This window comes from Lissotriton helveticus, chromosome 1_1, assembly GCF_964261635.1.
Source record: "Lissotriton helveticus chromosome 1_1, aLisHel1.1, whole genome shotgun sequence".
NCBI classification, from domain to species: domain Eukaryota; kingdom Metazoa; phylum Chordata; class Amphibia; order Caudata; family Salamandridae; genus Lissotriton; species Lissotriton helveticus.
In genome coordinates this window covers 1,622,559,720-1,622,578,880 of record NC_136057.1, presented here as the reverse complement: position 1 = coordinate 1,622,578,880, position 19,161 = coordinate 1,622,559,720, and positions in this window count along the sequence as shown.

Below are 19,161 nucleotides of genomic sequence, written 5' to 3'. Positions count from 1 at the left end.
AGAGTGCTAGGGAGTGCAGAGTGCTAGGGAGTGCAGAGTGCTAGGGAGTGCAGAGTGCTAGGGAGTGCAGAGTGCTAGGGAGTGCTAGGGAGTGCAGAGTGCTAGGGAGTGCAGAGTGCTAGGGAGTGCAGAGTGCTAGGGAGTGCAGAGTGCTAAGGAGTGCAGAGTGCTAGGGAGTGTAGAGTGCTAGGGAGTGCAGAGTGACTGCAGAGTGCTAGGGAGTGCAGAGTGCTAGGGAGTGCAGAGTGCTAGGGAGTGCAGAGTGCTAGGGAGTGCAGAGTGCTAGGGAGTGCTAGGGAGTGCAGAGTGCTGGGGAGTGCAGAGTGCTAGGGAGTGCAGAGTGCTAGGGAGTGCAGAGTGCTAGGGAGTGCAGAGTGCTAGGGAGTGCAGAGTGACTGCAGAATGCTAGGGAGTGCAGAGTGCTAGGGAGTGCTAGGGAGTGCAGAGTGCTAGGGAGTGCTAGGGAGTGCAGAGTGCTAGGGAGTGCAGAGTGCTAGGGAGTGCAGAGTGCTAGGGAGTGCAGTGTGCTAGGGAGTACAAGGGAGTGCAGAGTGCTAGGGAGTGCAGAGTGCTAGGGAGTGCAGAGTGCTAGGGAGTGCAGAGTGCTAGGGAGTGTGAGGGAGTACAAGGGAGTGCAGAGTGCTAGGGAATGCAGAGTGCTAGGGAGTGCAGAGTGCTAGGGAGTGCTAGGGAGTGCAGAGTGCTAGGGAGTGCAGAGTGCTAGGGAGTACAAGGGAGTGCAGAGTGCTAGGGAGTGCAGAGTGCTAGGGAGTGCAGAGTGCTAGGGAGTGCAGAGTGCTAGGGAGTGCAGAGTGCTAGGGAGTGCTAGGGAGTGCAGAGTGCTAGGGAGTGCAGAGTGCTAGGGAGTGCAGAGTGCTAGGGAGTGCAGAGTGCTAGGGAGTGCAGAGTGCTAGGGAGTACAAGGGAGTGCAGAGTGCTAGGGAGTGCAGAGTGCTAGGGAGTGCAGAGTGCTAGGGAGTACAAGGGAGTGCAGAGTGCGAGGGAGTGCAGAGTGCTAGGGAGTGCAGAGTGCTAAGGAGTGCAGAGTGCTAGGGAGTGCAGAGTGACTAGGGAGGGCTAGGGAGTGCAGAGTGACTAGGGAGTGCTAGGGAGTGCTAGGGAGTGCAGAGTGACTGCAGAGATTAAGCTAATAGCAATGTAAATGACAATGCCATTTATTTATCTGTTTTCAAAACCAACACATAAATACAAATTTTGTCATTTACAATGCCAATAGGTCTAACTTTTCCAAAGGCGAAACCAGTGCATTGTAAATGCTTGTTATTTTGGCAAGTGTGGAGCACAGCCGTCTCCTATGGAGCTGCGGGAGTTTGGTCTGCTTTCACTCTATTTTCAGGTTATAATATTAATGATAACGCATTTATGTAGTGCAGGGTTGCTACTTAAAAGCACTGTAAAAAAGGGGTATTATTTCTAGTACAACTTAGTAGATCAATTTTAACGTGCTTTTTTAACACTTTTCTAATTGTCCATTTCAACGCATGTCTGGGGGAAGAGAGAATGTGGAGGGACATGCTACCACTGCTCGTGTTCAACAGAAGTACGTGGTAATCCTTGTTTTCAATCTTGGAGAATTTGAGTGCTGGGCATCACCAAGAGAAGGCTTCGAGGTAAGTGCCGGCACTCTTCTTCAAGTTTGTGGTGAATGGAACTGCACAGAGATGGGGCCTAGTGTAGTGTAGCTCCTATTTTCCCAATAGGCTCTGCGCATTGGAATAGTACCTACAGCAGTAAAGGCCTAGGCCAGACGTTAACTAGGTCTACTACTGTCGATACTAGACTTAAGTTTTGGGTTTGCCAGCGTAGCTCAGAGTTCGCTAGAAACTTTCTCGAATGTTCAAGGAGGAATTAACTTCCCTGATTAGACAAGAAGGGATTTAGTTTCTGACAACCATAGAACATGACAACTTTGCTCTCCCCTAATCAAGAGTCAATCTCGAGAGTCGTGTGAGCACAAGGCAATTATTTTACTCAGTCAGTACGTGCATTCTTAGTCTCATCAGATTGTAGAGAAAAGGAAGAGACGGGCGTGTTCAATAAAAAGGTGTTATTTATTGATCAGTCTCTTTTCTCGTACAAGAGAAATGGATCGATATTATTGCAATACTTATAGTTAAGTAAAGTGCATACATTAAAAGCAATAGTATAAAATAATACTGTAAAAACATTGATATGGTTTCTGAGCCATATGATGTTTAAAATGATTAAAATATATTTACATACACATATACATTTGACTAAACGTACTCAACTGGTGTTTCTAAATACGCCTACCCCGTGTACCTGACCTAAGTCTAATGCGTGGGCGGGAATAGAAAGTTACAGTTTAAGTTAAGTTTGTTTTTGCCAAGTGAATAACTAAAGAATTCTCTGTGAGGGGTTATTCAGTTCTGTACCTGGAAGTTAGGATGAATGAGGAATGGTATCTCTTTCTCTGCTCTCGATATTCCAGGCTGCCTGCGAGGGCTGCCCGAAAGCGCCGGTGCTGGGTCTCTCGGCTTGAGATAGCAGCGCGTCTCTCAGCGCGTCAGGAAGGCGGGGCTGCGCCAGCGGGGTCTGCTTCTGCTCTCGGCTTCGGCAAGTATGGCTGCTCCGTCTCGTCACCACGCGTGTGTTTGCATAGGGCAAGATCGGCAATATTTATACCTTAAAGGTGCCGAGATTGACGTAAGGATGGACATAGATACGTCAATAAAGATGTCATACGACTTGCTCGTTAGCACATTCTTTACTAAAGTTCTCTGTGAAATCAAAACAATGGCCGCACGGATTTTTCCAGGTTGTCATAGGTTTGATTTGTTATGAGAACGTCGTATGCCTTATCAGGGGCTGGAGGAATGTTGCTTGTCTAATTAGATCTCAAGCGTTATGACCTAATCAGATAACACGTTCCTGTGCCGTAGTGTGACTGCGTCAGATAACGGTATCTGCATCATGGGGGCTGTTAGTTAACTTGATAGTTAGTTTAACCAGAATAGGGTCAGGAATAGGGGGATCGATTCAGAACCTATAGGAATACATGACACCCACTCCACGCTAACTATGGTCATATTTACTAATCTATGCATAGTAAAACATAGTACAACATACTATAGAGTATAGTGTATACCTTACCACCCCAAAATACATAAATGCATTTTGAAATTTTCAAATATACTGAAAAATTGCAGTCATATATATTGTATGCACTTAAGCTATGAATTAAATGCAAAAGTAAACACGCATTTGTATGCATTATTGCTTATTTGGTATATGAGAAATACACATGAAATGGCTCTTAATATGGCTATACAGAAAGGAAGTCCGAGACCATTTCATCACATAATAAAATATTTGTGAACATCCCATTGGGCAACTAAAGTTTATAAAGTATCTAAAAATAAAAATCTTAGTTCTCTAGGAATAGTTTCTTACTTTAAGCAGAAGACAAGTGTCCCGAAAATTTTGTAAAAAATAATTTGGGGCTGCAAAACTTGTTGTCCGTGAACTGGTGGGAAAAATTGTTCATGTGACTTTATTTTTAAAGTTGAAGGCCGAATTCAGGGAACGCCGTGTGCGAGCTTGCTCAAAAGTCTCTATTTCTGTTCTGGAGAGAACATCATATCATTAAGGCTTTCGAAAAAACTGTCAACAGCTTCATGGGAAAGTTCCACTAAGTCGGAAATAGGTGAAACCATGCATTCGTGCGCATGATTGTCTGCATTGACATTCTGATTCGCATTGCTGACAGAAGGTCGTACCTGATCGATGCTGCTTTCATCTTGAACTTCACTACTCTTCAATCGTAGTGGTGAAGATTCCACGAATGCCGTCATCAGGATTGGCAGCCTTTGAGGGCAGCACAAAGCGTGAACCTTGGTAGGAACCAACAATGTATCTGCATCCACTGGCGCATCCGATTGTAGCGTCAGACAGGTGTCTAACACGCATTCTTCTCCGCATAGCAGACACCTTAGTACAGGTAAAACACACCTTTGCCACATTGGTCGAAATGATAGAAACCAAGTCATGTTCAGGTCTCTAAGCCGGGAGAGTCCCAGGATTTTTGATATCCGGTCCCGGTATCCAATGGCTAGGATCGTATCTTCCATTGTCGCGAGAGTTTGATCTGTGACATGGGTTGCCATAACGAAAAATCAGGACTAAGAATAGGATTCCTGCAGTTAGTCCCAGGATCAGGGGAAGTCCGCCAAAAATCGAATGGACGAAATCTGGAAAAATACCCAGTATGGCTTTGAATGGTGTTAATGCCATCGAAAATACTGTCTTAAATACCTTTGATGCCCCAGGGGTATCAGAAATATTTAAGATTTCGCTCAGGATTTCCGCGAAATGTACGGGGGAATTAGTTGATAATAATGTATGTATCTCTGCAGTCGTCCTTGCGACTTGTAGATCATACGTTTCTTTTGATGACGTGAGCCTTGTAGGCGTCTGAAGAAGCACTGTTTTCATTCTGCTTAAAGTATCTATTCGAATAGAAGTAATTTTCAAACTGGGCCATGCCCTTGCCTCCCTGTCTGGAAAGGAGCTGGGGAACAAAGAACGTCCACAGCACTTGACCTTCGCAGTCGTAGTGACTAGATAAGGAGTCCCGGGCATAAGACTACAACATTTGCGGTCTACAATAAGAATGTAACTCCCATTATAGAGTCTTTGAAAGAATGGTTCTATATCAGTTGCAGTTGCGCCTTGCTGGTGACATGAAAGGTTGTATGAATTCCCTTCACAGGCTCCATGCAAACTAATTCCGTTACACAGAAGCGTGCCGCTTAGTGACATAGCACAATTGTTGCCACTAAGAAACACTTTCTGTCCTTTATTACTGACACACGCATGCGAATAGGGCAGGTTCCAAGTTGTTTTAAGGTACCCCTTTCCCAATTTCTCGTACATGCCAGCCTGTATATATTTTTGGCAGTATTGAAACCTGAAGGTTGAGATTGGAATATTTATGATTCCGTGGATTATCCATTCACTGACAGGTCGTTCTGACATTGTCATTGGTAATCTTTCTAGTTTTTCAATGCTCAAGATTGTATAATCAGCACCCTTTTGCGCCATACCGATTTGTCTATCAGTAAGGTTAAAGATTTGGAATAGTGACGTTGTGTTGATTAAACGCCAAGGCACATAGCCTGAACGCAGATTTTGTAACGTCCAGCCAAGCTGTACAATAGAACGCAATTGTGACTGACCGTGTTGTAATAGCAGTAAGTCTTGCGATAATATATCGATTGCTGAAGACACAATGCTGTCCAATGAAAAAATTCTGGAGGACAGAGTCATTAACCCATTGTCCACTACAGAAAGTGATTTTTCCAAATTAATACGGTCAATTTCCCGTATTCTTTCTGCTGTCTCAATTTGAGTAACCTTCCAGGCCTCATTGTATGCTGCATATACAGAGGCTGCTATGAAACGCTTTTGACGCTGTTTGCGTGGTCCCATTATGAAATCACGCAAGTCAGCACCATCAGTAAGTAAAGTTAGGTGTTGCTTAATTTCAGGCAGTGTGGAAGTTTGTAGCCATTGAAGGCATAATTTGCCCACACTGTAGGTTGTTATTATCCCTGGGTGATGTCTTTGGGGATATCTAGGGTCTGGCCTGGTCATTTTGAAACCCTGTGTTTTATTCAGGAATCTTTCTTGACAGTTATTTGTATCTGTGGGCCAGATCAACCATTGTTTCCAATCAGGATGTGTTCTGTTTTGGTTTAGTATATGGTTTACGTCTATCTCTTCATCTGTATCAGAGCTATTGCTAAACATTGTTGGCTTTGGAATAGACGGGTTATTTAAATCTTTGATTTTGGCTAAGCCAAGACAGGTGGTTTGTTGAACAGTGTCATTTAAAAAGATCATTTGTTCTGGGATCATGCAGGCTCTAAACAAAGCTTCTAAACCCTGTACTTGCCAATCTTTTGTACCCCAAACACTTTTCAAATCAACATTTTTGTCCCAATAATCAAATCCAAAAGTATTCATTTTTTCAAAGAATGAATCTGAATATATCAATTTTGTGTTGCTTATCATGGTTTTCATCCCTGTCTTGTTTGACAATTTTAAAATAAAATGTTTCAGCATTACTTGTGTTAAAACCTGAAAAATATGAATATTTGTCGTAAACGGTTCTTGAGCTCCCTTTTGGAGGTGTAGCACAATGTTCCCACTGATTAAAATTTAAAACATTTCTAGGTTGTGCAGATTTATGCAAAAAATGATTACCATAGTGGTTATAGCAATACATACTATCATAATTTGTAGAACCTTGCAAATAATCATGTTTTGTAAATTTAGCAGACATTACTAAGTCAGACATCATGTTATTAATGCTTTCGAAGTCCCAATCATCAGCAAATGAGTTTGGTTTTGCAAAGTCACTCAAGGAGATCTTGATTTGGTGTGGATATTTCAGGATCTCGACCGGACCATAAATTTCATAGTCAGTGTTGTCCCAGGCTACCCCACCAGGTATCGGATTGGCTGTGAAGTTGGCTGAAGAAAGTTCTCTTTTCTCGACGTGTGAAGATGTGTGTGGTTTGAGGACCAAGTTGATGTTCTGACTTGCTGTGTCCATTTTAGCATATTTTCCCTCAACGAAGCGTCCCAAAGTTAATACCATGATGAGCCAAAGTATGAGGATAAATGCACCAAAACCCACCCAAAATTCAATCCATGGAGAAATCAGATATGTTTCTTTCAGTTGTTTCAAAAGTTCCTTAGCTTTGTCTTTAAAGGATTTTGATGATGGCTGTGTCTTTGATTCACTGAAGCCTTCAGAGGAATCATCGAAGTTGATGAAGTACCCGGATGCAGTTCTGTCAATTGTTCCAATTGCTTCAGGATTTTTGTTTCTTGCATTGTCACTCGGTACTTCATTGTAGATTGGTGTGTCTCTGCTAAATGTTTTTATTTGGGTTTTCAGAGGTCTTAGTTCTATTGCATTGTTGCATAGTCCTTGTTGTTCTTCTGTAGGCGTTTCGAATGTGATGAGCCTCTTTGTTAGGACCTCTGTACTGGTAGCAAACCTTGGTGTTCTGCTACTTATTGGGAGTCCACTTGGCCTACTGTTTGTTATCGGCCACATGTTGTGGTTTTACCAGGTCGATGGATACAACTCGGTTCTCCTTTTTACCAGCAAGTGGCGGTAGTACAACTGATCTTGTCCCGTTGACAGACAAGACAGGAACTGCTTTTCTGTAAGAAGGCCCAAATTCCTTCTTTACCGCGATCTTCTCCCTGACTAGATCCCCGACTTTTGGAATCCAGACAGGTCTTGCTGGGACAAGTGGTGATTCTTCAGTGGTCGTTGGCTGTTGTTTCAACTGTATGTTGCTCAGGTCTTTTCTTGTTTTGTTAAAGTCCTGCAAAATAGCCAAACGGTCTTTGACATCAAAGCTTTTTTCTTTAACCACTGAAGTCTGACTGTCGAGGTCAGAGATAATCATTCTAGTTCCAAATAATAATTCGTACGGACTGAATCCCTTCAGAGAATTTCTTGGCAAGTTATTTAGACTACGTTGGACACTTATTAGATGTTTGACCCACCCAGCTCCCGAACCTAATACCTTTGCCGTTATAGATTGCTTTTATGTCACGGTTTTTTCTTTCAACAATTCCGTTCCCCTCAGGGTGAAATGGACAAGAGTACCGCAATTGCACGCCCATGCTGAAAATGGCCTCCTTATAAGCCCGAGAGCTAAAAGCAGGACCATTGTCCGAATGCAGCATGCCAATTGCGTATGTGCCGATAAAGACTCGCAAATCTTTTATAACAGTTCTGGCGTCAGCCGTTCGCTGGGGCCACATCCATATGAATCTCGTGCATGAATCCACTGCGACCAAGATATATTTATAGTTACCATCCCTTTGTAAGGGACCGCAGTGGTCTAGATAAACACAGGCTAATGGTTTATCCGAGATTAGAAGGGGCGTCTGTGCTGGACGTCTCACCGTTGATACTTTCATTTTTTGACATATTTCACATGCTAGAACATAGTTCCTCGTTTGTCTTCTCATTTGTGGCCACCAGTATCTCTGTTTTAATAATGATACTGTGGCTGAGACGCCAGCATGGATAGAAGCAAGCCCTTCGTGTGCCGCTATTATTAGTCCTAACCTATGTTCCATGTTTGGAATTGCCCTATCCCCCACTCCAGGGATTTGAGCAAAAGGAACATTGTTTGCATCAGTTATGTATGAGTATTTTACTGGAAAGCCTTTAGGAAGTGGTTCTATCGAATCCTTTTCTGAAGCGCTGACAGCTTGTAATATTTCGCTGTCTATTTTTGTTTTTGACCGGGTGACGGCAGCTACGGAAGCCGTTTGCACAGCTGCCTTCGCGGCCTCATCAGCCAATAAATTCCCTGCAACGTGAACGCCATCACGTTGATGACTCAGTGTATGTATCACGTGAGTCTTTGGTAGTTCTTTTTGTAAAAGAGCTACTTGTTCCCAGAGCATTTTATGCTTGATTGTGCCACCTTTCGCATCCTTGAAACCGTTCTGAAGCCAGATCTGCAAGTATTCATTATAAGATTGAACGCAATAATACGAATCGCACACTATGAGTGTGGGGAATTCTCGATCGGTATTTTCAAGCGCCATCTTAAATGCTAGTAGTTCAGCTCGCTGAGCTGTACAATCTCCTAGGGATTGTGTTTTAGTGAGGGTTGGTTTCAATTTCCCTTCGTGCCAACGACCTTTAACAATCGCGCACGCAGCACTGTAAGCTTGTTTACCCCCTACTGCGGGTTGTGCTGATCCGTCTGTATATATTATACAGCCGTATTGATCTAGAGGCATAATTTCGGTTGGCTGAGGACATTCAAATTCATATTGGAGAAATTCTTGTGTTTTTAAGTAAGGATCAAATTCGTACACCACGTCTGTTGCAGCAAGAGAGTTAGCCCATTGTATCCATCTCGGATGGAGTGCTTTAGCATTTGGAATGCTTGCCTTTGTTACCGCCTCTAAGGCTGGTATTGGTGTCACGATTACTATTCGTTTACCTTGTGCCAGGGCTCGTTCTTTTGCTATAGCTGTCTGTGTCGCTGTAAGAATTTTTTCCGTTGGGCTAAATTTCATTTCAGCCTTAGTGTACAAGTGTGATTTGAATGCAATTGGTACCTTTTCTCCCTCATTAGAAGTCAGGTATGTGAATCCGCATCTCCCTGGGATGACTCGAATCACAAGATTGCGTGTGTTATCACGTGTTTCTAATTTTGTTTTAATTAGCATGTCTGTTTGTAAGGATCTCAAAATTTCTGTGTGTGTTTGAGTCCAATTGGATCTTTTAAAGTCTGGTTTAATTAGATCATAAAGGGGTTTGACCCTTTCTGCGTAATTTGCAATGTATGTTCTTCCGAAATTTAGGAAGCCTAGAATTGACTGTAGGTTTTTTAGTGTTTTAGGAGCTTGGATTACGGCACATTTCTCTAGGAAATTGTCAGCCAGGCTTTTACCTTCACTTGATAACTCATATCCTAAGAACAGGACTGTCAGATGGGCAATTCTAGACTTTTTAAAGTTGAATTTGTAACCCTCTGCTGCGAACCCAAGTATTATAGTGTTCACTCTTTTCAAGTGAGTATCCAAGTCATCATCTGTTAAGTAAATGTCATCGACATAAGATAATGCTTCATCATCATATAGTTGTAGTAATTCTGTTACTCTCGCTGAGAATACCCCCGGGCTGTTCTTGTACCCCTGGGCTAACCGACAGAATTGTTTTTGAGTGCCATTTACTGAGAATGCAGTTAAATATCTGCTCTCTGGTGCTATGTTTTGACAAAAGAATCCATTGGAGATGTCCAAGGTAGTTTTGTATTTTTTGCGCACTATGTTATTCATTAGTGCAGCACTGTGTGAGTTTTGCACTGCAAAAGTTTTGCAACATGTGTTAAGGTGTCGGTAATCCAAAACTAGACGATATGAATTGTCTGGTTTGGAGACCGGAAACAAAGGATTGTTCATTTGTGAGGTGCAAGTTTCAATCACCCCCTGGTATTCTAGCTGATCTAGTATTCCATTTACCTGTTTTTTAGCTTCTTGCTTAATTGGGTACTGCCTTTGTGCAGTAGGTTGTGATTTTAACTGGATTTTGTGAGGAGGAGAATCCTCATCCCATCCTACATGATTTTTATATAAAGCAGGTGCTAAGGCCACTGCCCACTTTCTAGCAAGTGTGTATTTTTTATGAATCGGGATTTGATTCGAGAAGGCAGGCATAATTACTTCTTCGCCATGAGGGCACTCTCTGACAAACTCTGGTGGCCAGTCTTTTTCAGCTAGAAGGATATCATAGCCCTTGGAGAGATTATCCCAAAATAGTCCCCTTATTTTCCTAGTCTTATCTCCCTCTATACGTAATGTTATCTCGTATATCTTGTGGGGTTTGCTAACTCTGGTGTCTGCAGTTTCCACTTGAAGATATTCATTCGTGTCCACTGTCTCCAGATGATTCATAAGGACTTTGCGAGCTATGCTCACCTCTGCTGCGCTGTCTAGCATTGTCTGAGCCCACTCTCCGTTTTTCAGTTGTGTCCTCAGTATTCTCGGCATTGTTAACTACCTTGATACTGGCTACCTTCTTTTTTGGAAATTGTAATTTCTTTTTTAGCTGAGCAGGTTCCTTGTCTTTGGACTTGGCGTGCTCTTCTCTTTGTTCTGATCATCCTCTTCTTTCCGATTTCTGCGAGGAATTCTGAAAAGATTGAGAGGGACGTGTATCAATGTCTTGATATCTATCAGGTTTTTTAATATTATCCCTATTTCTAAGGTTATATCTATTCCCAGAGGGGTCACTCTGCGGTGACCTCTGTCTTCGGTTTGGAGATTTTTCTCTTCGCCTAGGAGACCTTCCTCTGGACTGGAATTTCTTTTCTTTAGGATTGGATTGTTTATTTCCATCCCAGTTCTTTTTTGGTGAATTATTATTAAAAAATAATTTTTCTGGACTTTCAGTCAGTTGCGGTTTTACTGGTATTCCACCTAAACTATCTCTACCTAGTTCCTCATAAGATTTTTCTATGATTCTGGCAATTTCAGCTGGTTGGTCTGCTATATCTGTCTCTTTTAACCTCTGGCGGATCGCCACGTTTGCTGCTTCACCTTTTATGTTGGCTAATAATATAGCCGAGACCTGCTTGAAGTTTTTCAGTAATTTCATACCAAGAGTTAAAGCAGGTTCTGGACCGTATTCATCTTGAATTTGTTTTAGCACATCTGGTATCACCGAAATGGATGGAACACTGTGCGTTTTTGTGTAGATGGAAGCAAAGACTGTACCCCAAGTGTCACAGTCCTCTATGTGTGGTGCGATTCCCATTGGGAGACATATAGTCAGAATCCTGTGTTTTTCTAGCGGGGTGGTGTCAGGAAACACCGCCTCTATTTGGGTGATTTTCTGTGCCAACCAGAATGGTATCTGTTCCCGTTTAGCCGGAACTTTTCCTAGGCAGGATTGGATGTTCTGTGGTGTGATTTTATTTGTGTTCCCCTGGTGAGGGGTCAGCTGTGGTAGTTTAATCGCTGGCTGAATTGTTGAAGTCCGCATTACATACTGAACTAATTGTCTGTGAATTTTTAGTAATTGTTTTAGCTGTATTAACAGCTCTCCTGTAGACATCCCTTCGATGTCTGGGTGTGGTGTGTATCCGGCTAAGACCGGCCACGTTGCTCCTGGTCTACCTAAAGGACCGAGCCTTGCAATGTGATTGTTATGTTTTAGGGCGCCATCAAATAAGAGCAAATGCTCTTGGAATTTGAGTGGTACTTCCACCTCCTCGAAAGGAGTGTACTCATTAGGAGGTTCCTCTATTTTGTAATAGTGGAAGTGCTTTGTTACAGCATTTGCTGCTGGAAAATGTATCCATGAATAGTATACCTCTGTCTGCCGATATTCGTGTGCCTCAATTACGAATATGACTGTGCCACCTCTAGGTGTCAGTCCATTTTCTATAAGCTTTAGGGTTATAGATCTCCTTTTGATGACCGGAATGAGTATTATATCCGCGTCTGCTGCTTGCATGGTAGCATCAGCATTTGCGAGTTCAGTTGCTAATCTAACTGCCTCTCTTTCATCATCACTCTCTGCCATTTTACCGACAGGAAGCTTATGTCTTTTGTTTGCAGATCAGGTTTCTTATGGAACAAAGATTAGATGCACAATATTTTGGAACAGTGTATCCTTCAACGTTGACTAAACCAAGAACCATACATAGGAGTTCCCTCCTGCGAGGTTTTGGAGGATATTACCTTTCACCCACTCCAGACGTCTTTGGAGTATTTGGGAAAAGGGGTCTGAGTGAGATAGCACGACTGAGTTACTCTAAATGTCTTACGTTAGTTTTATCGCCCTTTCCAAACGCGTTGGGCGCCATGTAGTGTAGCTCCTATTTTCCCAATAGGCTCTGCGCATTGGAATAGTACCTACAGCAGTAAAGGCCTAGGCCAGACGTTAACTAGGTCTACTACTGTCGATACTAGACTTAAGTTTTGGGTTTGCCAGCGTAGCTCAGAGTTCGCTAGAAACTTTCTCGAATGTTCAAGGAGGAATTAACTTCCCTGATTAGACAAGAAGGGATTTAGTTTCTGACAACCATAGAACATGACAACTTTGCTTTCCCCTAATCAAGAGTCAATCTCGAGAGTCGTGTGAGCACAAGGCAATTATTTTACTCAGTCAGTACGTGCATTCTTAGTCTCATCAGATTGTAGAGAAAAGGAAGAGACGGGCGTGTTCAATAAAAAGGTGTTATTTATTGATCAGTCTCTTTTCTCGTACAAGAGAAATGGATCGATATTATTGCAATACTTATAGTTAAGTAAAGTGCATACATTAAAAGCAATAGTATAAAATAATACTGTAAAAACATTGATATGGTTTCTGAGCCATATGATGTTAAAAATGATTAAAATATATTTACATACACATATACATTTGACTAAACGTACTCAACTGGTGTTTCTAAATACGCCTACCCCGTGTACCTGACCTAAGTCTAATGCGTGGGCGGGAATAGAAAGTTACAGTTTAAGTTAAGTTTGTTTTTGCCAAGTGAATAACTAAAGAATTCTCTGTGAGGGGTTATTCAGTTCTGTACCTGGAAGTTAGGATGAATGAGGAATGGTATCTCTTTCTCTGCTCTCGATATTCCAGGCTGCCTGCGAGGGCTGCCCGAAAGCGCCGGTGCTGGGTCTCTCGGCTTGAGATAGCAGCGCGTCTCTCAGCGCGTCAGGAAGGCGGGGCTGCGCCAGCGGGGTCTGCTTCTGCTCTCGGCTTCGGCAAGTATGGCTGCTCCGTCTCGTCACCATGCGTGTGTTTGCATAGGGCAAGATCGGCAATATTTATACCTTAAAGGTGCCGAGATTGACGTAAGGATGGACATAGATACGTCAATAAAGATGTCATACGACTTGCTCGTTAGCACATTCTTTACTAAAGTTCTCTGTGAAATCAAAACAATGGCCGCACGGATTTTTCCAGGTTGTCATAGGTTTGATTTGTTATGAGAACGTCGTATGCCTTATCAGGGGCTGGAGGAATGTCGCTTGTCTAATTAGATCTCAAGCGTTATGACCTAATCAGATAACACGTTCCTGTGCTGTAGTGTGACTGCGTCAGATAACGGTATCTGCATCATGGGGGCTGTTAGTTAACTTGATAGTTAGTTTAACCAGAATAGGGTCAGGAATAGGGGGATCGATTCAGAACCTATAGGAATACATGACACTAGTGTGGTGAGAAAGTCCCCTGTACCACTTGTGTTTCACCACTAAGAAAGCAAGCAGATTCTGGGATACTAAACTACTGTCCCTTGATAGAGCAGGCAGAAAGGGCATCAAAACCCTTCATTATCTCTGTTGCAGAACTAAAGCTCAGAAACTTAAGTACTCATCAAACACCTATGCGATGGTCGGGCAGTATTCCTAAAGGATAAACGACCTCTGCAAACATGCCTCATGAAACTCTTTGACATAGTTAAACTTTCACTCTAAGACCTTAAACTAACAACCTTAGAATACAAGCAGTGCCCACCTCGGTCGTTGCTTCATCCAATCACATCTAATCAAACATCAGGGTTGGGTGCCGAGTATAATTGTAGATATATGAATACCCAGGCTAATTTACCCATCTACCCTTGGCTAGCCTTCTAAGCTTTTCTGGATTACAAACCTGACGCCACTGATTGCACCACATCTCTAGCTGTCACCCAGGTGGAGCTCGTCAGGCTTTACATCTGCATAAGCAACATGGAAAGAAGTATGCCGGTAGGACCCCTCATCATCACAGTAAGGATAACCTCCTCCCATTATGTTTTCAAGAAAGACCTGTAACATATACTTTATGAATGCTCCTTCAGTGCTGGGTTATGGTAACCACTATAACTTCCTAAGAGTAGCCTATTTCCCTTTCACTTTTAAAATCCTTAAGCTGTTATCCCAATATTGTGCCTAAGAGTAAATTGCTTAACTGTAATAGGTTTTGCTAGACACCTCTTAAATGTCTATGTTATTGCTTAGCAAGTAAGGCACAAACATTTCATTTGCATAACTCAAACCACAACAGTCATGTCATTTCTATTCAAAATTATTCTCTACGATGACTTCACAAGAGGTTTATGATCCTTTCCCCTTTAAATGTTCAGGCTTATAAATATATACTATGTAAAAATTCTGCATAAGCTGTACTTTAGTTTCTGAGTCACATTTAGTTTGCCATACCTGGTTCTGAAACTGCATTAATAAATCTCTTTTAGGCTGCATTAATGTATAATATTATATCATTTGTTTTATATTCCAGTGCTTCTATGTAAAATGCTTTGATGCCTTCTGGTTTTGTCAAAGAAATTAAAATGGAGAAATTGTGGTCCTTTCATACAAAGCCTTGTGAACAATGATTTACTGCTCCCTAAGTGGCAGCCATTTAAATGCTTCATTGCTGAGATAATGGGATGATAGCAACTCTTTTGGAAAATGAGGCCAACGGCACTGCTCTGTGCTTGTTGTAGTTTACCCGTGCTTTTAGTTGGGAGCCTGGTGTATGTTTGCAGAATGTTTCAGGAATCCTGGGTCAGTCAGGGGTTACTGGACTCCCATTGTGTCAATCACAGTCATTTACCACTGCCTACCAGTTCCTAGGGATTTACCTTACAGATGAGCCCAAAACAAACTGAGCGCCAAGTACATACTTTTAGCACTTGAACCTCATATAGTGAAGTCGAGCAGTTCACGGTTAAAAAAGAAGGGAGAAACCCCTATGTTTCATAGAAAGACAGGGGTACTGATATAAAAAAACACAAAGTCCCTATATCTAAATATCTCAGAGGACACAATACCTCACTGGGGCCAAGTGAAATGTGGAAAAGTTAACAGGTCATGTTTGTAATTCGATCATTACATCAGCTGTGCCCTTTCCTGAAAGACTATAACATTTTTCTATTATACCACAGTAGCAACAATCAGGTCCTCACAGAATACTTCTATTCAAATCACAGATTATATTTAGAAAATGTATTCAAATCTAAAATAAAACCAGAAATACAATACATAGTCAATCCAAAGTCATAGATGGTATGCCTCCCAATACAGGCTACAATCTAATAATGACAGACATAAAGTTGAAAAAAAAATCTTATTATGACAAACATGAAGTTAACTTTTCTAAATATAATCCGTGATTTGAATTTCATTTGGCCCCAGTGAGGTATTTTGTCCTCTGAGATATTTAGATAAAGGGACTTTGTGTTTTCTTTATGTCGAGCAGTTCACAGCTTACTTTGGGAGGGTTGGCTGGGGTTAGAGACTCAGAACTCCATAAACAAGCAATAGCAGTTAATACCTCAATGTCCAACCAATGTATGTTCTTTTGGGAAAAAAAATATTTTACCCAAATGACACACGATTATATACTGTACATAATGTTCCAGAAATAACAAATTATAATGGGTAGTACTAATATCTTATTGTAACTTCTTGCGAGGCATCTTATGCTTCTTCTGTTACAGAACCTCCTACGTTACTCTCTGTGCAGTAGTATAAGTGCCTAGGGCCTTCTGTGGAGGGTCTTAGTGAAGTGCTTGCCAAGTTGTGGACCAGTGTACTGAAATATTTGTTCCACCCATTGATACATTTCCTGTGTATGCACAGCATTTCCTCTCTTTTCTCAGTCCGATGACGGTGTAGGTGCATGCATTTATCTGGCATGTTGTGCAATGACTTGCCATCAGTGCACAAAGAATTGTGATCTTGCCGCAGCCCTGCCAACTGGTGCATGTGCGCCGTAGTTAGTAGAGGTAGATTTGAGGTGATTGTGGCGCCACAGATCTTGCGACTTGGGTTCTTCCTTGGGCGGAAACTCAAAACTCACAACTGAAAACAAGCCAATTGCCCACTCCCTGTAGTTTCGGTGAACATTTAGTTCTTGATGCAAGTGATATGGTTTTGTCCATCGGTACATTTGCTTCTTCTTTGTGGGGTCTACAAACTGCGGTATGACACTCTCCAGTACTGCTTGGCTGGTTAAGAGTTCCTCAGGAGTCCATGAGGGTACACAGTTCTGCTTATTCTTCTATGTTACTTCAGGATGCCTGGGCTCCACCACTGAAGATCAGTACAACTACCTCCTCCCTTATGAGACGTAGGTGTCTCTGGTTCGTCCAGCGTGATCTCCTGCAGAGCCCTCTCCTGACCAGCAGTTTCCTCGGGCAAGAACACCTCAAGGGCCCCTCCTGAGAAGTCTGTCAACTCTTTTCCTCAAAGAGGGTTTTAGAGTGTGCCTGCTGGTAGCCTCGTTGAAGTTTTCTAGCTCTGTTCACAAACCTGGCAAAGTAGTTGGCAATGGATACCGCAGCCCTCGAACACAGAAAGGTTTATTGGTCTGTACTGGTGCGGAGATGCCATATATTGGTGGAGAAACTTTGGAAACAAGGCTAAAAGTTTCTGCCCATCTTTAAAGGTTGCAAACCATAGTAGTGTATCTCAACAGTTCCGTCTAATACTGATTCTGGCAGTTCTTTTGGTTGCTCTACTCAGAATGGTCCTGCCAAGGTCTTTGTTACGAGGTGCTATCAGGGTGGTGTGGGGAGATGTGAGCCTTTAGGTAGGAGTAACCCAAAACAATTGATGAAACGCAAGAGAGCTTGTCCAAATTATGTACCTGTTAGTCTGTGTAGAGTAGCCATTACATAGAACAATGCGCCAGTAAAGGGCTTGGGAAACTCCCTTGCTTGCAAAGGCTTATCTTTCTCACCTCAATACCGAAAAAGCCCTGGAGTCCCCATTTGCTTTCTGAGATCTCTCCGCCACTCTATCTTAGGTGCCAATTAGATCTTACATATACAAAATGAATTCCAGTATCCATCGCTACATTATCTGATATGCTCCTTACACAGATCTTTTGCACACCCATAAAGGAGAACACATAAAACATCCATGTCTCACATGGATGGGTGATGGATTCCATTACAGGGAACTGGCGGATTAGTTTACAAAAATGTGGGAGAAGCCAGTAGGCAACTCTCCGTATCATGAAAAGACATTGAAAAAGCCTGCCTGAACAATGTGAATGGTATTGCTGTCACCACAGCCAGTCCTCCGCAGCCCAGCAAGCTAACAGTGGTCACTTTTAGTCAAAGCACTTGTGCCCCTCATGACCACTGAGTCCTGCTTGTGGTCTTTACCTAGTTCACAAAATCACCTCCAGTGCACATGCATGACTGTTGTGTATGTACAGGCGAGGGTCAACAAGCATCTGCAATTCAATAGGTCTCGCATTTACGTGAGTTTGAGCTATTGGCATTGTAAATGACAATACCTTTTATTTATGTTTTGGTTTTTAAAATATAAATAAATGTCAATGTTATTTACAATGCCAATAGCTTAAACTGTCTCAAATGCGAGACCTATTGCATTCCAAATGCTTGAAGGCATCGCTGAGTTGCCCCCTTCTGTCTCCCATGGTCCCTGAAGAACTTTCTGTTTGCTACGAGTTAAATAAACAAGCCTGTGGTCAGAACTGCGCACGAAAGACCCACCCACCTGCAACAAGAGAAACTCATTAAACAAAATAGTGCTTACAGACTAAAGAAGACATACCTTATAACAACCGAAGTCAAAAGGACAGTCCTAATGGGAGGCTACAAACTAAGTCTAGGCAGTACTAAGGGGGGGTACTAAAAAGTCTTAATAACGAATCAGAAGCCAGCATTTACGAAGAACAATAACACAAGCCAATGACAGACATGGGCGGAGAGTGAATGGAGCTACAAGTACATACTTCAATACAGCATGGCTCGCAGAGCAGCGCATGCGCTGCTCAGGCTCGACCTAAAAAGCTACAGCGTGTTATGACAAACTACAGACAGGGCACACACTGTGCAGATTCATGCTGAGGACATTTGTCCATCCCAAGAACTATGCCTTTGCAGTATCCCAGCCTGGATAAGGTTTCAAAGGACCACTAGAATTAAGTTAGGCAGTGTCAGTGTCCCTGGATTTCTTGATGTGATCATTGAGAAATGTTTCTGACCTACCTGTTGACCTTGAAGGAGGAAGATTAAAGACAAATATAGAGAGGAAGACTGTTTGCATTGAATGTTCGCATGAGCATTTTCATCTTTTGCTGTTTTAATTAATCCTGGGCGGCCATCTACGCTACGCTCGCGCAGTTTGCGTAGTTTGTGCTACTTCACGCTACACGAATTGCACGTTGCACAGTGCAAAATCGCATAGCGTAGTTGCCATTTTCTGCTTGCTCACGGTCCTCAACGTCAAGTTGGCGACCGCGAGGGAGCAAAATGACATCCCGGCGAGACTTTTTCCTCGTTCGTGATCAGTAACATCAAGTTGGCGATCGCGAACGAGGAAAATAAACCTCCCTGCGAGATTCTCAGTGCGGGGAGGTCAGGTTTCTCATTGTCAGAGGTCGCGTATGTTCGCGACCGCTTGCGATGAGAAATTACCAGTCTGTGTTGAGAAAGCTGTCGCTCGAGTAAAAATCTACTCGACCGGCAGAAAACGACAGCTCGCACTGTGCGAGATGCCGTTTTCAATGATTGCACCGTGCGGACAAGCATCCGGCACTGTACAATCATCGCGAATAGCGCACTATATAGTTTGCGTAGTGCTACGCGT